This window comes from Peromyscus maniculatus, chromosome 12, assembly GCF_049852395.1.
Source record: "Peromyscus maniculatus bairdii isolate BWxNUB_F1_BW_parent chromosome 12, HU_Pman_BW_mat_3.1, whole genome shotgun sequence".
Lineage (NCBI taxonomy): Eukaryota > Metazoa > Chordata > Mammalia > Rodentia > Cricetidae > Peromyscus > Peromyscus maniculatus.
The window spans coordinates 8050533-8077955 of record NC_134863.1 but is presented as its reverse complement, the minus strand read 5'-3'; the positions used below and the strand labels follow the sequence as shown (position 1 = coordinate 8077955).

Below are 27423 nucleotides of genomic sequence, written 5' to 3'. Positions count from 1 at the left end.
TAAGATTCAAATGCTTACCTTAAATCATTGTAGGAATTTAATGGGAATACTTAATGGAGCTTTTCTAGTTTTTTTTTTTTTTTTCCTGTTGCTAAGATAATACTCACCAAAAAGAACTTGGGAGGAAAGGGTTTATTTCAGCCAATATTTCAGATTACAGTCCATCACTGAAGAAAGTCAGGACAGGAACTCATGGGGAAGTCAGGAACTCATGGAGGAAGTCAGGACAGGAATTCAAGGCACGATCCATGGAGGAATGGTGTTTCCTGGCTCGTTCTGTGGCTTGCTCTCAGCCTCATGTTCGGCTAACTTTCTTATACAGCCCAGGCCCACCTGCTATGGGATGGTACTGCCTACAGTGGGCTGTGCCCTCCCACGTCAATCATCTGTCAAGATAGTCTTTCACAGACATGGCCATAGGCCAGTGTGGTCTGGAGGACCCCTCAATTGAGATACCCACAGTGGACTAGGATGTGACAAGGTGACAGCTGAAGCTAACTAGGAGCAGGGGCTTTGAGCACAATGATTGGAATATAGGTAAAACTAGGTCATTTATAGATTTTTTTTTTTTGGTTTTTCGAGACAGGGTTTGGTTTCTCTGTGTAGCTTTGCGCCTTTCCTGGAGCTCACTTGATAGCCCAGGCTGGCCTTGAACTCACAGAAATCCGCCTGGCTCTGCCTCCCGAGTGCTGGGATTAAAGGTGTGCGCCACCAACGCCCGGCATTTATAGATCTATTATCATTGTGCTCCATAATAATTCTTGCCACCAAAGGAAGAGTTAGTGACACAGATAATAACTTGGTAAGTGATGAAAATGTCTTTTGCTCATGACACAAAAGTTTTTGGCAGAGTGTCTGCTCTGTGATATTTTTCATGGGCTAAAATTCTTCCAGTGTATGTAGACTAGTCATAGAAGAAAGAAGCCATTAACATGGATATTCAGACAAAGCATTGAGAACCAGCTTTAAAATCAATGTCAGGAAAAGGATCATAGGAAAACCAGGATTTATAATCTATTTGAATAGACAGATTCAAAGGTATAATCTGTTGGTCTCACAAGAAGAGCAAACAATGAGAAATACGTGCAGTGTAGAGTTATAGAGATGCATTATAGGTATGTGTGTGTTCATATGTGATGTGTCCATGTGTGGTAAGGCTAGAGGCTAATGTCACAATATCCAAGGGAACTCTCTGGTGGCACTTGCAGCCAAAGCTAGTTGGGAGGCTGAGGCAAGTGGCCCACAGAGTTTGGGGTCAGTCTGGGCAGCAGAGAAAGACTGAGTTTAAAAGAAAGAAAGAAAGAGAGAGGGGGGGGGGAGGGAGGGAGGGAGGGAGGAAGGAAGAAAAGAAAGAAGGGAGAAAGGAAGGAAAGAAAGAAAGAAAGAAAAGAAAAGAAAAGAAAAGAAAAGAAAAGAAAAGAAAAGAAAAGAAAAGAAAAGAAAAGAAAAGAAAAGAAAAGAAAAGAAAAGAAAGCGAGAGAAAGAAGAAGAAAATTAAGCAAGGATCCGGCCCTCTCTTGAGTGGAGATTACTGACCATTGAAGATGTCAAAGACAAAAATAAAATGTAAAAATAAAAAATGTCCAAGTTAGAAGACTGGTCTTGAAGGTTAAGCTACACAAGTATAGAGGTCACTAGTGTTACGAGACTGGCACAGGGGCCTGGTTTTGATTGGCCTTGTGGAGTGAGAGAGTGGGTACAGTGTTGATAACATTATGCCGAGTCTCTGTTGGCTGCAGGTGACAGAAACCCATGTCCAATTGGTTTAAGCTTTTAAAAAAATGAAGTGGAGAGGGAGAGGCTGGTTGGCTTGTGGAGTCAGGAGGTCCAGCAAAGACATGCCTCAGACGTGTCTGTTCGATGCTCTGTCTCCACTGTTGGGAATCTGTCTGTCTTTGCATTTGATGTGCTCATCCCTGCCCTTTGTATGGACAATGACTACAGGTCTCTGCTCATGCTGTCCTTACAGCTAGTATCCTAATTAAAAAAAAAGAAAAGTTTGTTTGCTTCCCAGTAGTTTCAGCGAACATCCAGGGGCTGAGTCTGATCATTTTCATTGGCTGGCTTGTGCCATGTGTCACTGGCCATGACCCAGGACATGAGGTGGCCGGCCCACTCTGCCACTGCTCACTCTTTGAACTCTTAGTGGGGTCCGTGTGAATCACAGAGGTAGAAAGTGGGAGGAGAGACAGTTCCCTCAAAATGGGGAAGGCAGAGGGGCAAACCTCCAGCCTCCTTGTCTCTACTTGGAGAGTAGAGTGGGAATGCACCTTGTACCTAGATTTCCCTGGTCTTGAACTTACAGCCCTCCTGCTTCTACTTCCCAAAGGCTGAGATTAGAAGTGTGTGTCAACACACCCAGTTCCGGGTTTTGTACTAGTTTTCAGGAAGTATCCTGTAGCTTCTCTGTCGCTAACCTCATATTCAGGCTTGCCACCACCCTAGAAAATGGCCTGAGCTGGATGATGCAAGGCATACAGTTGTTGCACGAATCCTAAATGGTCTTATAATAAACTCCAGAACCAGATATTGGGGGAAATGCTGAAAGATCAGAGACACAAAGGAACAAGCCACAGCCACTTCTCACCTTTCCAACTCCACAAATCCTCTGACTGAACACTCCTGAGTCCTCAGCCGAAAAAAGCTCTAGTTCCTGTCTCCTCACGCCTCATATACCTTTCTCTGCCCAGACATTTCACTTCCTTCCTAGTGCTGGGATTAATGTGTGTGACTTCCCACATACTGGTAACAAAGGCATGAGATCTCAAGTGCTGGGATTAAGGAACTGTGACTCCCAAGTACTGGGATTAAAGGTGTGTGCCACCACTGCCTGGCTGTTTCTCTCCTAGACTGAATCAGTCTCATGTAGTCCAGGGTGGCTTTGAACTCACAGAGATCCAGTCAGATCTCTGCCTCTTGAGTCCTAGGATTAAAGGTGTGAGCCACTACTGCCTGGCCTCTATGTTTAATCTAGTGGCTGGCTCTGTCCTCTGATCCCCAGGCAGGCTTTATTTGATGCACAATATATCACCACACACAGTAACAGTTTCATTTTGTTCTTTTAGTGTGTAAAATGTTTCCAGACATTATTTTTAGACCTCTGAAAGCTTGGTTATGGCACCTCACCATAATTTATATTAGTGATGATGTATTTTGAGGTCACTAAATATTTGATCAATTGAAATACCATTTGCTCCAGTATATTTGCAGTATCAGTCACAAGAATTCTTACATCTTTCACTAATAAGCATCCCTTTGGCACAGAGAGGATACATTAAAACTTCATTATGCTGTTACAATTTGTCTAAATAGCATTTGACATTACAAAAAAAATTGCTCTTCTACACCTGATATGATATTTTATTATCCTTTGAAAAATATTGCAGAGTTCAGATCCAGTTAACTGATGACACTCTTTTAAGTTTGCCACAACTATGCATGCATTTAAGGGTTCCTTTTATCGTAAAGATGATGATAGGATTTACCTACATGAGATTTTTTTTTAATGCCCATACATATGTATTTAATTTTAAATTTTTATTCATAGTGATTTGAAGTGCTTATCATGACTTATATACATATTGAGGTTAGGAGGGAAGTCAAAGCAAGGACAAACAAGCAAAGTGTTAATTACAAAGGCGTGTATATTAGACATAAACAGACTGTGGCCGCAGCAATGGGGACAGAGGATTCGTTGGATTGTACTGCAGTCACCTGCAACGTGGGCGTCTAAGTCTCTAAGAATAGACTGAAGCTGTAGTACAAATCCCTTCCTTGCCCGAGTTCTTTTTCTGGGAGACACCATGCAAGATGATGGACAATGCAGAAGCAGTTTGGTCTTCCTTATAATAATTTTTTTAATGAAAATGAGACCATGGAACTGAGTGGCAGTGACCCTGCCAAGCTGTCCAGGCTGGTGACCATTGGAGCATGTGTGGCTTTGGGGCACTCTCCCTTAGCACAGGAGAGTTAGTGATGCTCAGAAGAATATTTTTCCTTAGCTATTTTTAAAATCACTTTCTCCATTTAATGGGAAGTAAGCAAACATAATTGAATAGCTTGCCAAGGTCTTTGAATGCTAAATTCCCATGTTGATTAGTGGTGCATGTGCTTTGGAAAGGGGACAGATAGGTTAAGGTTAACACTCAGACATGAGAATGGAGTGTTTCCATACTAGTTAATACCCTTTTGTACACGCTACATCTTAATGTGGAAATTTTATTGGCTTTAAAAAAAGAGTTCTTTATTAGCCAGCCTGCTGACCTGAAGCCATTCCAGCTTTGATCTGGAAGTTCCAACCCCCATTGAGGCTTCAGTAACTGTCACTCCTACAAGGCAAGGCCCATAGAGGGCCCTGAAGATCTAAGATTGGATGCGCCGCCTTCTCTTGGTTCCTGGACCCTGGACGCTAGAGGTAGACTGAGCAGAGTTCTCCAGAGAACACCGCCGGACTGCGCTATGTCTTCCCCAGACCCTGTAACCTACCTATCCCTTCATTTGTAAGTTATGCCACTAATAAACCTCTCTTTTAACTATGTGGAGTGGCCTTAATAATTTCACCAGAAGCACTGTCCCCCCACTGGTTCAGAACCTCAGATGACATCTACCAGACTCCTAAAGAAAATCTACTTGGTTGACTTTTTCTTTGGAAAACAAAATGTTACTGATCAATTACACATATATAATTTCCTGAATGTGTCTGTCCAAGTTTTATTATAATAAAAATGGAGATAGACTATTATTTCCATAATTTTGGTTCTTGTACCTGAGTAGCTGTTGAAATTTCTCCTCTAAAGGGGCGAGGGAGTCCAGGGTGTTTGAATAATAACAAACCAACTACTGATGCAGCTTCCTACCTTCCATATGCTGATGACTGGGTTAAGCCCTGTGCGCTACTTTATCTACCATTCACACAAGGCGCAGTGTAGCCTCTATAGACGTGTTTACAGAGGAGAAACAGGAGCCCAGGCAGCCCAGGCAGCCTGGGCTTTGATTGACTGGCAGCACACAGGGTGGTCCCCAGAGCTTTGCTGAGTGTGACCACTGCGGTGGAAATCCTAGTCTGCATGCACCAGGGCTGGAGGTAATTCTGCTCTTCCTTTTTTTCTAGTATGCTTGATCAAAAGTAGCCACTGAGTCTTGGTCCTTAAGACCTGCCCTAGTTTCTAGCTTTATAACAAGCCATTTTCCTCTTTTAAAAAACACATTTTTCACAAAGAACAAAAACTAAAACAGCTCATATTTTTATAGCAAGAAAAAATGTACCTTGATTCCTATATTTAGATTTTTATCTACAAATGAGTTTTGAAAATGTTCTTAGGTAAGAAGACCAGAATCATCTTCCAGTCATTACTGAAACCTGAAGGGGTTCATTTGGTTCTTGAAAGAGCCCGCTCATCTTTTAATGGCTGTATAGTTCCCCACACTTGTCCACATCACTGACATTAAAAATGACTCGTGATGACAGAATTCAGCCCAGGGTTTGTAGAGGTGACTGTACTGGAGATTAGCCATTAGCCACATGTGGCTATTTTTTAAATTTAGCTAAAATTTGAGCATTTGGTTACTCAAGCACACCAGGCACGTTTCACACGACTAGCCATTGTGGTGACCATGTGTATGCATTCATGCCACCTCAGCGGACTCTCTTGGGCGGCGCCCCCTTAGGGTGTACACTTTTATATGCTTGTCTTCCTCTCTCCTCCTCCCCATCTGCAGCGATCTCTTCTGAGAATGATGTCTCCATCTTCCACAGTTTGGATAGGCACCTTCCCAGTGACTTCCCATGATATTTGACCCGGAGGACCCTGGTGGCTCAGCTGATGGTCTGGTGGTACAGGGAAGCATGCTAACCCAGACAGAATTCAGCAGGCTAAAGTGAGGAGTCCACACAGCCATCTAGTTTTACTTCACCAGATGCTGTGTCAGGATGCACGGACAGGCTCTGCACTGTTGAGCTGGTGCAGAGACTCCCCTACCACTGGCGGACTTGTTAGAAATGCTGCTGCGTATCGACCCTTGCTGTAACTGTGGCGGCTTCTAGAGCAGAGGCAGATGACTTTAAAACTTTATTCAGATACGGTTTCCATGCAGACTCCTGCACACTTCTAGCACATGTAGCTTGATATGCTAGTTGCTGATCTCATTGACACCATCCACAATAAGCCCATGTGGACTGTTGATTCCCTCTGTTAGCCTGTATGATTTAAAGAGAAAAACAATTGGTTTGTTTGTTTTTATAAGTCTTGGAGTTTTTTATAAGTCTGGGAGTTCAATTGTATTCTTGTTGCTTTTGATTGTTATTCTTCTTCCCATTTAATGATTCTCAAATAAGCTTGGTATGTGGATATTTGGCATAGTCCTTGTGGTACACTTAGGGCCTGCTAACATTTCTGTCCTGTATTAGCCATGAGCACACCTACACAGATAGATAAGCTTCTTTGGTCCATCTTTTCCACAGTGATATTGTACAGACTTTTTTATAGAGATAGTTGACCGTCTTTGCCACTGATATTGTATAATACAATAGTGGAAAGTCTCCCCGTAACAAACACTTCTCTTATCTATGTTGTAGATGGCATCTTGTTGAGCACTAGAATGAATCTCTGTTGTGAAGGTTCCCAGCCACTAGACAGCTCACAACTGAGTCTGTCTAATAAACACTTCTGTTGTGGGGTCAAGGATTTGGGACCATTTTCCAAATATAAAAAGTGATGGTCAGTATTTGGAAAGTATTAGTAATTGTAGATCAAAGTGTCAGGAAGAAGGGAGAGTCTGTTGCATTAGTCTCCACTTTGGTCTAATGTTAAAAAAATGTAAAGAGTGAAGAAATGTCCCGAGCCCATTTGGTGAGCGAACATGGCTGTTTTTGCTGCTAAGATTCTACACTGGAGTCAGATTTTGCTCCAAAATTCAGTAAGAGCCTTTTAGAGTCTTGTCTTAATTGAATGCCAGACATTGAATAAAATTAATGGAGGGAATGCTGTACTTTATTTAAATCTAACAGTAAATTACCCTTCTCCTCCCCACTTCTGATACGTCACAAAGGTCAGGAACACATTGTCATAAAAAGCAATTCAGTTTATGTAATACCATCTTAGATAATTGCATGCACCCTTGTCCTATTATTTTGGTTTCCCAAATTGTGTTGTGGGGTGTATACATGGTGACCTGCCACCAATCTTAGAAACTAATTCTCTGATTTCTTTTTATCACATTAGGCATGGTACTAAACATCAAGAAAAGCCCTAGTGAGTAAAAACTCTAGTGATTTTACTTTGGGGCATTGGGCCTTCCAAAATTCCACTTGACTCCTTTATTCACTAGCAAGAACAATGTTTTTATGATAATCACAGCGCCCCGCCCCGCCTCTGCTGCAGCCCTGCTGGTTTGGTTTCAGGCTGTGACAGATGTCTGATTGGCGGGCTCTGTTTATTCTGTGACCAGATTCTTTCTAAAAGAGGGCCGGCCCTACCTGCCTGAAGCCTATTGGCTGTGTATACTCTGGGCCCTCCCTCTCCCTCCCCCCACCTCTGCCTTCACAGCACACACCGCCACTAAGTCTGTGCGGAATCCTAAACCAGCCCAATTTACATCCATTCATGAATGTGTGACGTCAGCAAGCCTTGAGCTCCTTTGCGGTGGGCCGGAGGATTGTGTGGGTAGAATCTCCCTCCCCCTTATTTTTCCAATTCTGCAAGGCTCTTTAGATTAACCTTCCATCTTTTTAAAGCAAGAAAATGGAACAGCATGTGTAGGAATTCTTCATTGTTGTGAGTATTACACTCTTTTCCTGTTTCGTCAGCATGTATCTCACAAGGACAGACGGAGAATTTATTTGTGCTTTCAGCTTATTAGAAAACTGATATTATTGAGGGAGACACAAGGTGGGAGAGACAGAAAAGGGCCGAAGGAAACCTGAAACCCCCCAACCCCGGCTCGGCTCAGGGACTGACAGCTGGTTTTTTCTTTGCTTGCTTGTCTGCCGGCTGGACGTGGACATTTTTTGATTACGGTTCTGCACGTTACCTTTGGATGCTTGCTTGGTTTGTCTTAAAGGGAGATTCAGTTCCCTCTGAGAGGATGTGGTTGTGTTGGGGGAGCCTCGGAGAGTACCAGGAAGCAGCTGCAGAAAGCGGGGCCAGCGGGGCCAGCAAGACCGAGCAGGCTCTCGCTTGCCCAGCGCTTGTCTCCTGCGCTGCTGTCCTTCAAACCGCGTCTCACCCTCCAACCTTGCCTTTGTTCATGATCGTGTAACAGTCAATATTTTGTGTTTGCAGTATGGGAAGATAAATACTTCTTCAACCATTTTCAAAAGCCTTTATGATGAGAGCGGTTGGGATATATTCGTACATTTGCTCTTTTTTAAAAAATATCATTTTAATACCTAAAAATCTGCACTGAAGGCTGAACCAGAATTATCCTTAAATTGTAAGAATAATTATTTTTTTAAGATTGCTAATGAAATTATTTCTTCCTGTGTTCCAAAATTGTATTGTATAGAAATGCAACTGAGTATTTTTCTAAGATGAACTTCCAATTGAAAAGTTTACTCTGCTATGTTTTGGAAATTGGGGAAAGTTCTGATGTCTTCCATATATAAAGTTGGTTTGATAATTTATACTTTTAACGAGAAGTATCTGTGGTTGTTTTCCAGTGCTCAGGTTTATTCTGAGGAAAGGTATGACACTCTGTCATGATCTGCCCAAGGTAGTCCCTCAGCCTGTATAATCTAGGTGCATTTCCCAACTCTGAACAACTGATGTAGTACTCTGAAACATGCCTTTGGTTTTGAGAGAGAGAGAGAGAGAGAGAGAGAGAGAGAGAGAGAGAGAGAGAGAGAGAGAGAGAGAGAGAGAGATTGAGAGGAGAATATGCCCATTATTTCTTGTCACTCAGCCATGTCTTACTTTTCGTGACCAATGCTTAGATCTGAGTTTTTCCTCTAGAGCAGAGGTTCTAAATGGTAGGGCTCATGTTAGCGTTTAGATCATTTTTTCTTTTGGGGGAAGGGTTATTTTTAATCTTCCAAGTGAACGTGCGTTTCATTTTAAAATTATCGTACCCGAAGCTGAAATACTTTATTTTCTTTCTCAAATTAATATTGATTATCCTCACTTTGTTCTGTGTATTTTTAATGTCCTAGAGTTGTAGAAGTGAACCCTCTGCCTATTGCCCAGACAATTGTAGTTTTATGTTTTGCTGTTTTTATTTTCTGAGTTGAGCACATTCAATACTGTTTTAGATAAAATTCCCTATATTTTAAAATATCTCAATATATTGCAGCATTTTTCTTTTCTGTATCCTCTCCAGATATGTTGAGAGCATTACCAAAGATATATTAAATTATTGAAATCTACTAGAAGACCAAATTCTTAACCTTTAAAAAATTATGTTTATGTACTCAAAGCCATTTGAGAAATGTTCATTAGATTCTGCCTTTATGTATATTTTTATTAAATCAGAGCTTTATTTCCATGAAAGAATTTAGCTTGCACGTGGGTTTATTGCAGTAAAATTGTCCCTCTAAGGCACAGAGTGGATCTAGAAGCCCCACCACCCCACCATCCCCACTCCTTGTGGCTGTCTTCTGGATTATGTTTATTTTTATGTATAGCGTACTTGTGGGCTAAAACAATAACTCTTAATTGTTTAATATCAAACAATAAAATACTGTGTATCAGTGATTATCAATGGATCCCTTTCTGTCTAAAAGTTGAAACTACTCCAGGAGTAGGAATTCATTTATTTAGTAGACAAAGTCGGTCAAAGCAGAGCGGTGTCCTGGGGAACTGGCATGGGAGCCGTTCCTAAGGCCAGAGGCCACATCCACGGGCACACAACACGACCGTGCTTGGATGGTAGAAGCCACAGCTTGGTTTGCGCTGTCTGCTTCCCTTCCTCTGTGTGCTACAGCTGACTAGTCACACGAGGAGCTCACGTGAGCCGAGACAGGCAAGGTGATCAAACCTGCCAGGTGGTGTAGCCTGATACTTGTATTTTTTTGTGAAAATTAAAGAGCATTGCCTAGGAACACTCCGCTGGTTGGAGAAAAAAAAAAAAGTCATTCCAAGGCTGTCACACTTCAGCTAAGTCAGTCATGATTCTGGAAAAAGAAATGGAGGAGCCAGAGGTTTAGAAGATGCAATTTTTATTCCCAAGAAATCTAGAAGGTAAATTAGTGGACATCGACTTTGACATTAAATTCACAACACACTTTCCCCCTTCCCTCCCCTTTTCTTTTCCATCCTTCCTCTTTCCTTTTTCACTATTGGGTGGTCCTTAGTATGTTCACCATGACCACAGTCAATTTTAGAATATTTTTGTTATCAAAAAAGAAAGAAAGAAAGAAAACTACACACTCATTAGCAGTCACTTCTCATTTCTCCTCATCCCTCAGCACTAGGCAACCACTAATCAATCTCCCTTTTTATGTTTATTCTGGACATTTCTTGTGGATGAAATCATATAATGTATGGTCATTTGTAATGAACTCTTCTCACTTTTTTCAAAGTTCATCCACGGTTTACATGCATCAGTGCATCATCTCTTTATATTGCCAGATAATATTTAAGTGTGCATAGTATATCACCTTCTCCATCTGTTTATGGACATGGGCTATTTCTACTTTTACCAGTAGGAATCTTACTGCTCTTTATATTTAGGTACAAGTTTTGGCTTATCCTTTCAATTTTCTTGGGGTGGAAATGGTGGGTTGTATGTTAACTGTGTACTGAACAGTTGAGGAGACCCTGAGCTGCTTTCTACTCTGGCTACACCATTATGCATTCCCATCAGCAACACACAGTTCAAACCTCCCCACACCCTGGGAAGCTGCAGCTGTTACCTGTCATGTCCTGAGCATCACCTTAGTGGGTGTGAAGTAGCATCTCCTTGTGCCTTTGCTCACGTCTCCCTAGTGGCCAATGACGTTGAGCATCTTTTGATGTGTTTACTGGCCATGTGCATACCTTCCCTAGAGAAATGTCTGTTCAGGCTCTTTGCATGTATTAAAAATTAGTCATTTATGTTTTTATTATTGATTGATGAAAGTCCTTTCTATACTCTGGATACAAGCTGTGTCAAGCTCATTGATTTGTAAATATTTTCTCACAGGCTATGGACTATCTTTTCTTAGTATTGAGTGACAAAAACTAAGTTTTCAGGAAGTTCAGTTTCTTTTTTCCTTTTTTTATGCTTTTGATGTTATGTTGAGGGCAGTGTTCTCTAACAAGGTCATTTAGGTCCATTCCTATGTTTTCATCTAGACATTTGATATTTTTAGCTCAAAGCTTAGTTAATTTTTCAATGTACTATAAAGAAGGGCTTCAGCATCACTTTTGGATACGGATATCCAGTTGTCCCAGCACTGTCTGTTTAAAAGGATACTCTTTGCCCCTGATAACTTGTTTTGGTATTCTATCAGGGAACTTTCAAAACAAAATACTGGGGCTTGTGATGGCCTATACTGTAATCCTACTTGGGAGGTGGAGGCAGAAAGACTAGGTGTTCACGGCCATCCTTAACCACATATGAGTTTGAGTCAGCCTTGGATGCATGAAACCCTGTCTCACAACACAACAAGAAGTCCTGGTGTTATACTTCCATTCCTAGAGATTCACATTTAATTGGCCTAGTCATAGTCAATTGGTTTAGTCATCTGTACTTTTGAAAGCTCCTCTACTGATTGTAATATGTGGACAGGTATGAGAACTATCAGTGTGGGTAATTTTAGGGTTAGTCTTAGGAAAGAAGAGAGGCCTATTTCTGAATAAGGATAGAGGATGAGTGAAAACAGAATTCTGACATGGAAAAGAGGAAAGAAAGCAGTTAAGTCTGTTCATGCTAGGAAGCATGGACTTTCTTACCAATTCATGAAGTGGAGGTATTGTCACAGGGTAGTGTTAGCATTTATTCTGCACTTTGTACGTGCTTATAAACCTCTTCAGAGCTTTTATGTATATTATTTTATTTAAATATAATCCTTATAATACAAAGTAAATACTATTCTCATTTTGCATCTGAGACAAAAGGCTGCTGACTCAACCAAAGATACCAGAGAATATATGTAGTGCTCAATTTTCAAATCCAGTTCTCATTCTTAATCTTTCTTTTGTGTGCTGTGGATTGTGAGCATTGGGTAGTACCGTGAATTTTTGTTGATCTAATCTAGCATGAGTTACGGATCTTTTGTAAGCCATCTCTGGGCTGGACAAAGGGTAAAATACATTTAGTTGTAGGAATATGGGGTTGGGGGTCGGCACAGCAGGTGCAGGGAAGAGAAGAGGGTGGGGTTGAAGAGGATTACCATGTCATAGATAATCACGGAGCCCAGACGGCTGGCACTTTGCCGAGATGCAGCTAGCAAAAAAAAAAAACTCTATGAAGATCAAGGACTAATATGCTGGACTTGAGAGGTGATTGAAGGGGTGGGAGACATCACGATAGGAAGGAGGAGGGGCCAAGTGCTGTTGGCAGGTAGAGAGGTGTTGTCACACATTTCTATTTATTTAATCAACAAGTATTTACTGAGGAGCTAGTGTGTATTTTAGGTGCTAATATGTGGTAGAGAACAAAGGAACTTACTTGATTCTGATGGAATAAATAACCTACTTAATGGTAAATGTTTTTAAGGAGAAAACTAAACATGGGAGGGATTAGAGAGTACCGGGAGGAGGTAGAGTAAAAGAAGTGTCTTTTCTGATTGAACTGGGTTGTTGTTGTTTTTTCCAGATATTGACTCCTCAAAGAGATTAATGAACCATTAAACAGAGGCTAAGTCAGAGAGAGAGAAGGGGTAGGGGAAGGAGGAACAGAGGGAGGGAGAGGTTGGATGCTCTGAGCTGGAACCCTTTGGTTTATCATTTTGTAGCCAGTGCCTGGCATTCCATGAACACTGTCTATTGGCAAGTGTGCTTTTGGTAAGGGGTGGTACTAGTGGTTCTTCAACAGACAGATGGCCGGCAGGGACAGAGCTTGAAGTCTTTCAGATCATGCGTGCATGTGTGTGTGCATGTGTGTGTGTGTGTGTGTGTGTGTGTGTGTGCATGCGTGCATGCATGCATGCATGCATGCGTGCGTGCGTGCGTGTGTGGCACCCTCATAGCATCACTGTAGTAGACCAGTGCAACAGGCCATGGTTAGTTGAGGTGGGTGACTACAGCTCCCAGATCAGGCAGAGGATCGCCAGTATATGCAGCAGGCAGACACTTCTGCTTCTATTGATTTTTATACTTTAATATGAGATTCACACACACACATTACCTTGAACCGTTTGCCTGCCTTCTTCGTTTATCTCAATACTTACTTATATTAAAGAACTTTTTTTAAAAAAAAAATTTATTTATTTATTATGTAGACAGGAGAGGGTGCCAGATCTCGTTACAGATGGTTGTGAGCCACCATGTGGGTGCTGGGAATTGAACTCAGGACCTCTGGAAGAGTAGTCAGTGCCCTTAACCTCTGAGCCATCTCTCCAGCCCCCATTAAAGAACTTTTACAAAGTAAAAAACCCACTTTATTTAAAGAACTTACATCTAAAAACATCTTGCAGCTAAGTTAACAAAGCTACTCAGGCAAGTGCTGGCCCAGACCCAGAGTCTGGATAGTTCACTGAATCTCTGTGCAATTAGAATAGCCATTTTGAAACTGTAGACTTTTGCTTTGGATGTTACATTTTCACTACCAATTACATTTTTATGTTCTTGTCTACCACAAAAAAATAAGAAAACAACAACAACAACAAAACCCACGGCAGAGTTAAAGCTAGAAAAACAATTCGCTTTATATCCTCTCCCTCTCACACATGATTTGTGTGTCCTTCATAAGATGGACTTCTAATGTCTTTTTGCTTATCTGTGGTAGGACACAATGTAGAAAGACTTGAACTAAGTGTAAAAGGCCTGCATGCGCTTTGACCATTCTCAACCAAGTAGCTGCTTCCCTGGTGGCTCTATTTCCCCTGGTGTCCATTTTAACAGATGAGACACAGCTACTGTGTTCAGATGACCTTCCTGATTACGACAGTGTAGGAACCTGGCTGTGAATGACCTGCATCGAACAGCAAATGACCATTTCTGAGGCAATCTGGTTAAAATCCAGGTAGACGCTAGCTAGTCCTTTCACATTGCTTTAATAGCACCTCCACGGGAAGCTGCTGCAGCTGAGGAGGAGGTGGCGGTGCTAAGTGTCTCGGGTGCGGGTGCCGAGCAAGACAAAAACAAAAAAAGGTAAATCAATCTCAGACTTGTCCCAGGACTTCCTCCTCTACCAGCGGTTCTCAGCCTTCCCAATGCTGCCGTTCTTCAGTACAGTTCCTCATGTTGTGGGGACCCCTGATCGTGAAATTATTCCAGTGCTACTGCATAACTGTCACCAAGTGAATTGAAATGTAAATATCTGACATGCAGGACATCAGATATGCGACCCCTGTGAAAGGGTAGTGACCCACAGGTTAAGAACTGCTGTGATCTAAACAGAGCCCAGATCTGATATGACCTTGCTGTCTTTGAGTATGCCCACTGTAAATGTCTTTGCTTCAGCTGCTTGTTGTACTCAAAAGGATGCTCCTTCCCACTGATGGGTCAGGTCTGGGCTGAGCCATGTGGCTGCAGATCACTACTCTCCTTGTAGGGTGTATTACAGTTTTTCTTTGATTTGTTTAGTGTTCTCAGGTGAAATTCATCAACTCATATGGATGAACCCATTCATTTATGAGTTTCGTTCTGATTAAAGTGAGCTTAAATATTTTACTCTGATGGGCGGCTCTTCCCATCCATCTTTCGCCACCTCCTACTGTCCTTCAGCTCATGTTAAAACTGCATGAAACAGGAGCGCAGGGGTAAGCCCAGTGAGGACTGTTACAGGAAGGGAGGGAATCAGCCGGAGGGATGGAAGGGGATGGGAGAGGGCAGGGAGAGATGGGAGAGCATGAGATCCAAGTAAATGGCATGTGGGAACGAAGATGCCATAAAGAAACCCGTTCATTTTAGCAGCCTCAACTGGCTTAAAAAGTAAACACTAGAAACAAGTAAATCCAGGCATCGTGTGGTTAGACTTTGTAAAACTATTGTTTTGCATAATGGTTGCTGGCTTTTGAAAATTATTTTCTCGTATTTCCCCAAATATTAAGTTGGTTCATAGATTAGTGCCTTGAACTTGTAGATTCTGTTAAAGAAAAAATTCAATTGTATTTTTAAAAATAAGTATATTTGGGTAGACGGTTCAATGAGTAGGACCTGAATGTTGGACTATATCCATAACCCTGGTGCTGTGAAAGCAGGATCCCTAAGCTTGCTGGCTAGTCAGTCTAGCTGAGATGGCATTCTCCAGGCTCAGTGAGAGATCGTCTCTCAGGACCACCCCATATCAGCTTTTGACCTCCACATGTACTTGCACAAGCAAGCACAGCTACACACACGTATGCACAGACATGCATACATACATATACTATGTAAAACCTACAAACCCCAAAGCTCTCTTTTCATGTTTATATTTGTTTTGCCGGTCTAGAGTTTTCTTATATTCTTTTTCATAGGTGCCATTGCCCAGCAGAGAGGGCTAATGTCATTTTTCTTTTGTTTTTGTTTCTTTGAGACAAAAATCTCATGCCAGTTGCGCCGATTGGTTTCAGAATCACTGTGTAGCTGTGGTGACCTTGAACTCCTGCCCCTCCACCTCCCAAGTACTGGGATTGCAAGTGTGTGCTCTATGGCAAACTATGGTATCTAGTCTTAACAGCTGTGAGGGTTTTGTGCGATGACTCCCTTTAGTACCAACATTTCTCCGTGGGACAGTGTGATAAAAAGCTGTCTTCTTGCAAAAAACTGATTGTGTGTTGCAGGGCACCCTGAGAGAATGCCCAGTAACTGGAGCTTTAATTGTGTAAAAGTATTAAGGAAAAAACAATGTGGGGCTTTCTACGGACAGACCATGATTGTCTCCAGTGACTCCCTGGCCTGGGCCAACGATGCAGAGGACAGCTCTAAGGAGACAGTTTGGTGAGAGGTTGGAGAAGCCGAAGATTGAGTTGACTGGGGGTGAAGGACTGAAGAAAGGGCTGAAGATGAGGAACAGGGAAAAGATGATAAGAAAGACAGAGAACAGAGCCCAAGGAGACAGTGGCTGAATCGAGAAGGCTGGTGGCAGCCAGGGTGGCAGTTTTCACCTGGAATTGGGGTAGTGGCTGTAGGATCCAGACTGAGAAAAATTCTACTTTCGAGTCCTGAAGGGACTGTCACAGTGGCTATTACTAAAGAGAGATCAATTTGTAAACTAAGTCCACCGAGGCTTCTTGTTACCCCCAGGCACGGTGCCTGCATTGTTGGTGCTGGCAGGCCCGCTGTTAATGGGATACAGTAGACTATCTGCAGGCGCGGATAACCATGAGTAATTGAGTCTAGTGAGAGAAAGCATGGTAAAACTCGTCAGGACTGCGTTTTCCAGAGAAAATAATCTGACTGAAGTAAACGTAAGCATTTTACTAATTACACAGCAATGATATGATATCCCATATCACAACAAATTAAGGACATCTGCAGCACACCTATGGCTGCTCCCACCATGGCTTCCAGACCTCAGTGACAGGCTCCCTTTCATTTCGATGGGCAGAGCCACTTCTGGGAAATGCCCACCTGACAGCGCAGCTGGTCAGGCTCCAGAGCCAGCACGAAGACAGATTTACTGTTTACCACACCCTCCCTACCCCCACCTTCCTTTCTCCTGCCATTTTGAGTAGAATCCCTTCCATCTGTTTGTCTACGAAAAAAATAACTGAACATTTGCTTTATACTGCTTATGCTAATTTTCGAAGCCATGCCTTTAAATATTCTCAGAGACCTCAAGAGTTTCTTGGAGAAAGAAATACAATCACATAGATTTTTTTCTGTTTCCTGCTATGATTTTCTTTTTCAATCAAGACTTCTGCCATGGCTTACCGACTCTGCTCACACTCACACTCACATTCAACATTTCCTGTTCTTCTTTGACCGTATTTTATTTACATTACAGCTATTCAGGAAGACAGAGGCAAATCACTTGAGTGAGAGGCTGTCCTGGGGGAACATAAAAGACCCACTGCCCCATCTCAGAAACCAGGAAGGAGGCTGGGGCTTTAGTTCAGTTAGCAGAGTTCTTGCCTAGCTTGCATGAAGCCCCAGGTTCCAAACCCATGAACTAGTGTGGTGGCATATAATCCTAGCACTGAAGACAGGGAGATGAGTTCCGGGAGAAGCTGGGGGATGTTATCTACACTGGCAAGAAGTGTGTGTGTGTGTGTGTGTGTGTGTGTGTGTGTGTGTGTGTGTGTGTGTTGCTTGGGATTAAACTGAGGGCCTTGTGTGAGCTAGACAAATGCTTGTCACTGAGTCACACCCTCAGCCTATGTAAGATCTCTTTCCACTAGATCTTATACCATTGATAAACAGTTTTGGTATGTTTTTTTTTTTTTTTCCTGCTAACTATTTAAAAGGCCATGGGAAGATTTTGAAAGCGAAGAGTATCCAGTGAGGTTCTAAAAGCTTTGGGCCAGCCCTTTCCTCTCTTTTCCTCTCTCTTTCTCTGACACCACAATGTTGCCAATGAGTGTCCTGGCTGACACTGTCAATAGCATCCACAGTGGTGGGGAGAGGCAGATGCCAGGTGCATGCTGGACCTCTCCCGAAGTCACCATCTGGTTCTCACTCCCTCTGTTGGCACATTTGGGACGGTTGATGATCCAGAAACTGAGTGTGCTGAAAACTTCACAGGCAAGTTACACAAGTGTGGAGTGGTCAGCCTAGAATTGGTGTGCCAGTCAAAGAATAATCTGCTGCTGTCTGGAAAGTTGGGGGCCACTGTATTGGCCACCTCAGCTGGCAGGATAGACCATAAGAGGCAGAACAGAAACAGAGAAAGCCTCGGATAAGGTGCACATACTCAGATGAGGTGCTCATTGGGGGAATAAGCTGTAGTCTAGTTCTGGAATGTAAAGAGGAGAAAGCTGGTGATATGATTCTGTACCACACGGACATAAGAACCGAAGGTCTAATCCCCAGCAGCCACACAATGCCTGTAATCCCAGTGTTTGGGAAATGGAGGCAGGGGTTCCCTGGCAAGCTGACTAGCTAGACTACCTGAATCCATGAGCTCCGGGTTGAATATAAGGTCCTGCCAGGTGTGGTGGCACACACTTTTAATGACAGCACTCAGGGGGTAGAGGCAGGCAGATCTTTATGAGTTCAAGGCCAGGCTGGTCTACAGAGAAAGTTCCTGGCCAGCCAAGGCTACACAGAGAGACCTTGTCTCAAAATTAAAGAAAAAAAAATTTTTTTTTTAAATCAGCAACAGCAGCAGCATTTAATATATAAGGTGGGAAGTGATGACGCTGAGAAAGTTACCCAGCATCATCTTCTGGCTTCCACTTGCACACACACACATATGTCCATACACATGCCAACATACATACACACATACACACCATCCATACAAAAGGAAAGGAGGTAAAGAGGAACGATAGAAGAACCCCATTACTATTGCAAAGCCAAGGGGATCACAGGAAAAAAATGAAAGACACTCCAAGGAAATGCCTGTGCAGGAGCCTCCTCTGCCTCAGAGCCTTGCCAGGCTCATGAGCATATGGACTTACAATGGTGACTTAGCTAAGATAGCTTATACCCAGAAGTTCCACTAGGCTGAGGAATCACGCATTTGTGTAAACCATGTTCTGCATCTGACGTTTCTATGTGAGCTTCTAAGAAGTATCTGGGCTTTTCCTGAGTGGTCCTAGCCAAGGATTTGTTAGAGACAGGAAGACATTGAAAGAGTTAAAGGAAAGAAAATACTTTTCCTAGAAAGTCCCTCAGATTATCTTTCTGTATATAATTGTAAAATATAGTTGATGAAACAAATACTCAATACAAAGTTTCTCAGTTAGATTCTTTTGTAGAGTATGCCTAAATAGGAAGAAACAAACACAATTTTTCCACCTCTGTTCCTCAGTTGACCCCTCCATATTGCCTGCCCCTGCTAACAAGGCAAATCTAATCAATCTAACTTGACCCAGCTCTGAAGTGAGGTTTTCTTTTGGTAAGTTATAAACCACTCATTCCCCCCCTCGCTCTCACTAAAAAGGATGCATTAACACCTTCACAGCATTGATTCCGCAAAGAGTCTTACCATGAACCAGCCAAAGCGGTGCTTCAAAAAGCATCACCTGGTGTCCAGTATTGTCAGCATCATTGAGGGACTTTTTAGAAATGCAAGTTCTGGGCCCACTCCATTTCTTCAGTCAGAAGTGCTGGCAGCAGGCTGTGGCACCTGTGTTAACAAGCTGACAGCAGAGGCTGGTGATGCTAAAGTTAGAGAGTTCTGGATTCATAGCAAAGCTCACATTTTAATGTGCATGGGAACTGGTTTTCTTTAAAGCTGGATTCTCGACACTCGGTTTGGCAGGATTTTGTCAGCTCTTCTAAGTAGACCCCAAGTGATGCTGGTGCTGCTAGTCCTAAGACCTCGCACGTTCTGTGAGTAGCAAAGCGCTGAAGTATGGATTGGGGGTGCCACCCAAAGGCCCCCGTGTTAAAGGGCTCGCTCCTCAGCTCGGTGCTATTGGGAGGAGGTGGTGCTTGTAAGGTGTGGGGCTAAGTGACAGGTCTAGTCATCAACAGCTGTCCTTGAGGGGATGAGAGGCCAGACTGGTCCTTTCTCAGGAAGTCACTGAACTGCTTGCTCCACCCCCCCCCCCCCACAGCTGTAATGGCCCACCTCACCACAGGCCCCAAAGCAACAGCCAATTGCTCATGGACTGGACCTTCCAATACCGTGAGCCAGAATAAACCTTTTCTCCTTATAAGTTCATTATCTCAGATATTTGTTACAATAACAGAAAGCTGACTAACACACATGGATCTGGAAGAACTATTATGGGATGCTCCAAGAATAGCACAATAAAGTAGCTCCATCAAAGTTGTAATTCTCCCACCAGTTCCCAAGAGAATGCTTCTCTCAAAGGAGTTTGGTGCACAGCAACACTGATCACGACAGCATTTTAAGAGAGAAAAAGAACTAGCTTAATTGCCCAATAATTGGAAAAAACAGTGAATCTTACTTCTTCACAAATACTGTATTTATAAATTTACTTGGCAATTGAAGTTTATTCTTAGGCCAAATCAATATTCCTGGTACTCTTAGGATTGTTTTCACAGGTAAGCACAGCATAGCAAACATCTGAGTTGTCTGACATGTTCACAGCCTGTGCTGAACAGAGTGAAGCTCTGCATTCTTGCTTAGGCTCCTGCTGTGGGCAGACGTCTTCCTGCTGTCTAGTAACTCATGAGTCAGAACTAACAGACTTCTGCGAGAACAAACCCGGTCTCCGGGCATCGTGTATCATGCCTATAATCCCAGCATTTAGGAGGCTGAGATGAGAGGCCTGCCAGGAGTTTGAGACCAGCCTGGGCTACTCAGTGAGTTCTAAGCCAGCTCGAGCTACAGAAAGACTCTGTCTAAAATAAATAAATGAATCTACAAACACAGCACTCAAAGAAACAGCAGCTAATTAAAGTGAATATGAAACATACAGTTTAAAGAAAAGAGCATTAGCTTATAATGGTCTGCCTTTATGCCTTACTGCAAAGTTTCCATTTTCAAAGGTTTTTCTAAAACTCACAATATTGAGCTGGTGAGGTGAGTAAGGTAAGGGCACTTCCCAGCAAGCTTGAAGACCCAAGTTCAGTTCCCAGGACCCACATGGCGGAGGGCAAGAACAGACTTCCACAGTTTGTCTTATGACCACACACACACACACACCACATGCATACACATGTGTATTTAAAAGAAAAAACCTACTGTTTTCCCCATTGATGGGTATGTTAAATACAATCTTTGACATTGCCATATTTTGAGCATGCCGCTTACAGGTTTGTGTGCTGGAGGCTTGGTCTGCAGTATGGTGGTATTCAGGTCATGGAACCTTTGGGAGTTGGGGTCTGGAAGAAGCTAATAAGGCCATGGGTTACTACCCTCAGATGGAATTGTAGGATTGGCGTATTTCCCTTGAGAACTGGTTGTTATGAAAACAGCGAACCTGGCCCTCCTCAATTCCTTGCTCCCCGCTGGCCGTGTGGTCTCTTGCACATACACTTCATCACCACAACATTACCTAACATGAGCTTTACAGCAGAGCCATACTCTGGAATCTCCAGAATTTTGAGCTAACTGAACCTCTTCATTGTACGGCACCTAGCCTCAGGTGTTTTATCACAGTGAAACAAGCTGGACCCATATTTTATGTGAGTGTAAAGCATTTTACCCTTTTAAAGAGTGTCCTTTCACATTCTGAATTTGTGCATTTTCATCTGTTTCAATAACTCTTTAAAGGTAGCATTTCCATCTTTCCATTATTTTAAAGGCCCTTTGTCTCTCTGGTCTCCCCGTCCTATTCTATGCACTCTATACCCAGAATGCCTTTCCAGCATGTGGTTCTGAGAGTCCCACTCAACTTTGTAGAATCTTCTAGAGTAAAGGCAGTCATCTTGAAATAACGTTTTGCTTTTCTTGCCTATAATTTTCTTTCCTATAATTCAGTAATGAGACTCATTTCAGATCTTGTATTTCCTGCCTTGTCCTTTTGTGTTTCTCTCTGAACTGTGTTTATATTTGTAACCAACACACTTCATACATCTCTTCATTCACTTCTGGCTCATTGTTGAGGCATACTTCTTACTAGTTCTTTCAAGAAGCCTGCCTGGATCTCAGGTCTGAACATGGTGCCCCTGTACACCCTCTAGAGGTATGTGTCTCACCACGACCTGCACAATAGCACATATCACAGGATGATACAAGTGCTCTCCAATGCCCGCCCACCCAGTCTAAGTTCTGTGAGGGCGGGTGCCGTGGTCAGGCATGGATCCTGGGCTCTGTGCTTCAACAGCTGTGTAATCTGGGGTGAGTCCCTGAACCCTTAAGTCCTACACTAATCATAACGAGTTTAATATTTGTGCTCCATGCTCAGTATATTTGAACTTGCCGTCGATCACCAATGTGTCTCCAGTGCAGAGCCTGGCATATTACTAGTCATTTAAGAGCATATTGTGCGCTCCAAGATCTGCATAAGGCTCCAGGATGACAACAGAAAAGGCACAGTTCACAGAATGCAGTCCCAACCACTTCCCCACAGAGTATGGATTATACTCAAGTAGGGTACACTTCGGTTTGTTTGGGGTTCTTTGATAAAGCGAGAGTAAATTATGGCATCCACTGGCTTTTTGACTGTGAACAGTTGCGTAGAAATGGTCATTCCTAGAAGGGATGAAAGAGGGTTGTGTGTTACTGTATTACATTGGGAGTGGAATGGAGGCAGAAAACAATCCCAAGAGAGGGCAAAGAGAGCCAGGGTGTGTGACACACCAGACCACAGTAAGCACAGAGCACATGGGCCCGGCTGTGGGTCAGCTTCCCTTTTCCTCTGCTGCTATATTTTACTCATACAAACTCAAGAGGAAATATGAATTTTACATTTTAAAATTACATTTCTTTATCTTTCTCTGTCTCTTGTAGTGTGTGTGTGTGTGTGTGTGTGTGTGTGTGTGTGTGTGTGTGTGTGTGTGTGTGTGTGTGTGTACTTGGTACCTGTGCTGATAGAGGATGATCTTGGTGTCAGGGACAGTGTCCACCTCATTTGTGACAGGGTCTTTTTGTCTTGTAGCTCACAAATTAAGCTAGGCTGGCTGGCCAGGAGGTACAGGGCCCTTCCTTCCTTCCTTCCTTCCTTCCTTCCTTCCTTCCTTCCTTCCTTCCTTCCTTCCTTCCTTCCTTCTTTCCTTCCTTCTTTTCTTCCCAGTGCTGGATTGCAAGCATGTGCCAGTATGCCTGGCGTTTTTATGTGGTTCTGGGGATTGAATCACGTTTGCAGAGCAAACACTTCCCCACTGAGCCATGCCCCAGCCTGAAAACTGGAAGATGTTATGAGAAGAATTCAAACACATGTATAAGCTATTAAGGATGTTGACTTAAAACCCTGCACTACAACCCATTCTCTGTTACTACCCAAGATGTAAGGACCTTTTGCTTTTAAAAAAGAATCAGTTATATTACTATCTACTTGTCACAATTTACAAGGTTATGAATGTCTTTAAAATAAGGAAAGGCTCACATAAAATAAGAGTAATAATGGTTTTCTAGGCAAATTGCCCAGTAATCTTTTTTGACCATTTCCGAGTTTTTCACAACTTTTTCTTGACAAGAATATATCCCCAGAGATTTTGCAGTTGATTTGTTGTGGTGATGTTGACAAAGGAAGACAAGGAAGAGAAAGGCAAATGTGACTATTCAAGGTGTTGAGGGACACGTAGTCAAGATGGGGGGAGGGTAGAAAAGAGGCCACAATGGGAAAGAATACACGGAAAGGCAGAAGGATCTGACTGTAAAGCAGACTGCAAACAGGGTCTTACATCGCAGGCAGAAACAGAGAATAGGATGTGATACAGGATGAGGTCCGGCTCCAAGATCTAAGGAACTATTGGCAGTGAATCCTCCGATTCATTAACGTCAGGGGTCTCTAATTTATAATAATTCGCTGGTCTCACATCCATCTGGTCACTCCTGGTATACTTGTTAACTATATTAGTCCGCTTTCCATTGTTGTCATAAACACCTGAAAGAATCAGTTGAGAAAGAGAAAAGTCTTATTTTAGCCCACAGTATTAGAGGTTTTGGTGTATGATTGGTTGGTCCTGATGCTTTGGACCCATGGTGGGACAGTACATTATGTTCCGAGGATATCAGGGATAAAGTCTGTTCATTTTGTAGCAGGAAAGCAAAAGAGAGAAAAGAAGGGGTTGGAGGCCCAGTGGCCTAAGCTCACTCCCCCAGTGACCTAACTTCACCCCACTAGGTCTGACCTCTTACGGTTCCACGACACCATAGGCTTTAACACACAAGCCTTCACGGACACTGAGAGCCAAATTACAGCAGAGCAGAAACCTAAAAGGATGCCATTGCTGCAGACTACAGGGAGGGATTTTGATTTAACTACATTGGTTTAGTGATGGTGAATGCAGATGACAGATGCCACATCTGTACATCTCTCTGTTTCTGGGATGCTTAGAAGAATATCTTGCAGTTTCAGAGATATTCAGAGTGGAAGACCACTGAGTTACAGCCTGAAGGGCTTGGGGACTTCCTTCAGATCTCAATGCATAGTAAGGATTCTAAGTTTCAAAACTTAGAGAAATACAAGGTCTTGCCATGTAGCCCAGGCTCTCCACACATCAGGATCCTCCTGCTTCTGCCTAAGGTTATAGGTGTGTTCCCCATGCCACCTCGAATCCAATTCTGAGTTTTGTTTTCTGAGACAGACCCACTCGCGGCCCAAACCAACCTAGGACTTAGGCAACCCTTATGCCACAACCTTCTGAGTGCTATGGTTACAGTTTGAACTACTACGCTCAGACACACCCCCAGTTCCTAGAACTCTAAAAGTTCCCACCATTAAGATGTTCAGTCTTGCAATTATTAGAAAAGATTTTAAAATATTTCTTAATTTCTATGTGTAGCTTAATGTAGTTGCAAACTGTAGCTTTGCCCTAAGGTTAGGCGAGTTTCCAGAGGAGCCTTTGGAATCAGATGGATCTGAGGAACTGTCTGTTAACTATAACATCCCCTTCTGTGCCTCAGTTCACCTACTTATTGCTGGCCCAGTTCTGATATAAGGACTATATCGAGATGAAATAGCAGAGGTATTGTTTTTGGTATTGTTTTTCTCCTAAGCTGAGGCAGATGTTTGCTAAAGTATGTATGTGAACATGGCCTTTACTTAGCACTGACCTGGCACTTTTGCTTAATTCATTATCAGTCAAAATTGTTTTTTCAGAGTCATTTCTATAATGATTCTTGTTTCTCTTTCAAAAAATTTATTACATTTTATTATTTAATTGTGTGTGTCTGTGCGTGCATACGTGTGTGTGTGTGTGTGTGTGTGTGTGTGTGTGTGTGTGTGTGTGTGTGTGTGTGTGATGGCTGTACTATATAGAATTCAAAGGATGATTTGTGGAAGTTGGCTTTCTCCATCATGTGGGTTTTGAGGATCAAACTCAAGTTGTCAGGCTTTACCCACTGAGCTATCCCACCAGATCAGTTTCTTGTTTCTTTATTGCTTTTTTTTTTTTTTTTTAACTTCAAGGGCAATTTTAGTAGAGTTTATAAGAAAACCCACAGTCAGACCACCTGTAAGTCTCAGCAGCTGTCCAGAGGTAAATGAAGGCTAAAAGAAGAAATGCATGGCATTTAAGCTGGCATGGAACCCAGACACGACAGACAAGCAGCCACATACAGGGAGGAGATCTTAAGAGAAAGAATAAAGTGGCCCAAAGGACAGGGGACTGAACGTGTCAAGGAAGACATGCATAGGAAAGAGGCAGAGGGAGAGGAGGAGGTACAACTTCCTGAAGACTCAGAAGAGTGGGCAGGTTTATGAAGCTGTATGGCCGTGGCCAGGTAAGGCTCTGCACTAAGGACAGGGATTCTGGGAACAGTATCTCATTAAGGAGCTAATTATTCCACCTGTCTCTTTATGGCAAAGGGGGGTGGGCAGCCTCTCTAGGGGTGGTTCCTGGTCCAGCTGATTGATGCGGCCCAACTAGAATGTTAGTTCTCCCCTCAGCCCAGAGACTCGTCTCTTGACCACAAAGAGTGGTTTTTCTTCTGCCATTTCCCTTCTGTAGAGGTAACTCTAAAAGCATTTAGGATCCAGATCCGGGATCAGAGCCCCCAAATAGTTTTGGTATCTCTGGCCTAAGGCTGCCAAGAGACCTGAAGACATTTCTGGCTTTTACCCAAGAAGGAAACTGGTTCCTTTTATTTGGAATCTTTTTACCTTAAACTTCCTAGCCAACTTTTGCTTCCTGTCATCATTAACCCCTCTGAAGAGATATCCCTGACTTCTTTTATGGAACTGGGGCAATGATGGATTTGGCTTATGGCAAATGAATGGGAGTGTCAGGTGTGGTAGTTATGGTACCCCTCCCATGGATTTATTGAAAAGACCCCCAAAGTCCATCAGTGGTTTTGTTGATATAACCTTTGGATATGGGGGAAAGTGGAAACCCTTGGCTGGTGCCGAGAGAAAGAGGTGAGGGGCAAGAAGGCAAGAGTTAGAACAGGGAACAGGGAGAAGCCAGAACGGAGGGTTTTAAAGGGGTCCATGTAGATGTCACCAACCGTCTTATTAAATAAGAAACACAGAACCAATGCAAAGAAGAAAGCCAAGAGATCAGAACTAAGAGCTAAAACCTTACCCTTCTTCCTGCGGTGGTCCTACCTCTCCGAACCAGAGCTACTTCCTGTGTGTCTGTCTTTTTATAATGTTTCTGTTCTGCCTTCTCATTGGTTGTAAACCCAATCACATGACTGCCTCATCACGGCCTGTCTGTATAGACCTCCAGGTTTTCTATGATTGGTATTAAGATTAAAGGCATGTGTATCCAATACTGGCTGTATCCCTGAACACACAGAGACTTACCTAGCTCTGCCTACCAAGTGCTGGGATTACAAGCGTACGCCACCACTGCCCTGCTTTCCTATGGCTTGCTAATAGCTCTGACCCCCGGGCAACTTTATTTATTAACATACAAATAACATTTGAATACAAATAAAATATCACCATATTCCCCCTTTTCTATTTTAATAAAAAGAAAAAAGGAAAAAGCTTATAACTAACATAAGAAAAACTATATACAAAAGTACAATAACTATATACGATATATACAAGTAATAAATACCTAAACAATGTCTAGTTCATTTCTCTGAATGAGAAAATAATTCCATTATCTATCCCATTGTATCTAATTCACTTTCTATCCTAATTAATCTTCAACTATAACTAATCTTCAACTCCCTCAGAGAGCCAAAAAGGAAATAATATTAGCTAACAAAAATAAAAACAGGAAGTACATGCAAGCAACTTCCAAAAAATTATGAGTTGACAGAAACAGCCAGCTGCTTGGACAGTCACCTGAGGTTTCTCCTCAGTGTTGGGGCATCATCTTCAGCCTATAGGCTTACCGTATCTGACAGACTCATTTGTGAAGTAGGATGTACACAAGGTCAACAGTTCAACCTCACATTGGGTGAGAGCAGTCTATATATCAGAAACATCTGAATTCCACTAGTGTCATGTCATGATTCAGGATTTTAAATTCTGGAAATTGTTGATGTTTTTGTTTTTTTTTTTAATTCAGCTGTCCATTTTTCTTGGCTATATGTATATGTGGCTTCATCTCAGCATCCCATTCTTCCCCGCATCCCTCTATTAAATGCCATTCTACTATTGAGAGGCGTGAGCTTAATTACTCTTCAAGAATAACTGTTTCAGCTGCTGTCCCATTGCACATCAGAAGCCATCAGCCCACTGCTTATTAAGCTGCCTTTGAAGAAAAGGGCACTGTACCT

The 27423-nt window shown here is 42.6% G+C and overlaps 1 protein-coding gene across 4 annotated transcripts in view; it reads left to right on the top strand.

Moving 5' to 3' along the window:
* The window catches only part of Map3k13 (mitogen-activated protein kinase kinase kinase 13), a 194283-nt gene that overhangs the window by 53147 nt on the left and 113713 nt on the right, over positions 1-27423 (top strand). Inside the window, exon 1 of one of the 4 annotated variants that reach the window (XM_076548541.1) lies at positions 1464-7657. The exons of 2 other annotated variants lie outside the window; for them this stretch is intronic. The gene's annotated coding sequence lies outside the window, so the exon portion shown is untranslated. Of the gene's footprint in view, positions 1-1463; positions 7773-27423 lie in introns of those variants that run through there. One more of the 4 variants, XM_016006268.3, reaches the window with a different exon arrangement.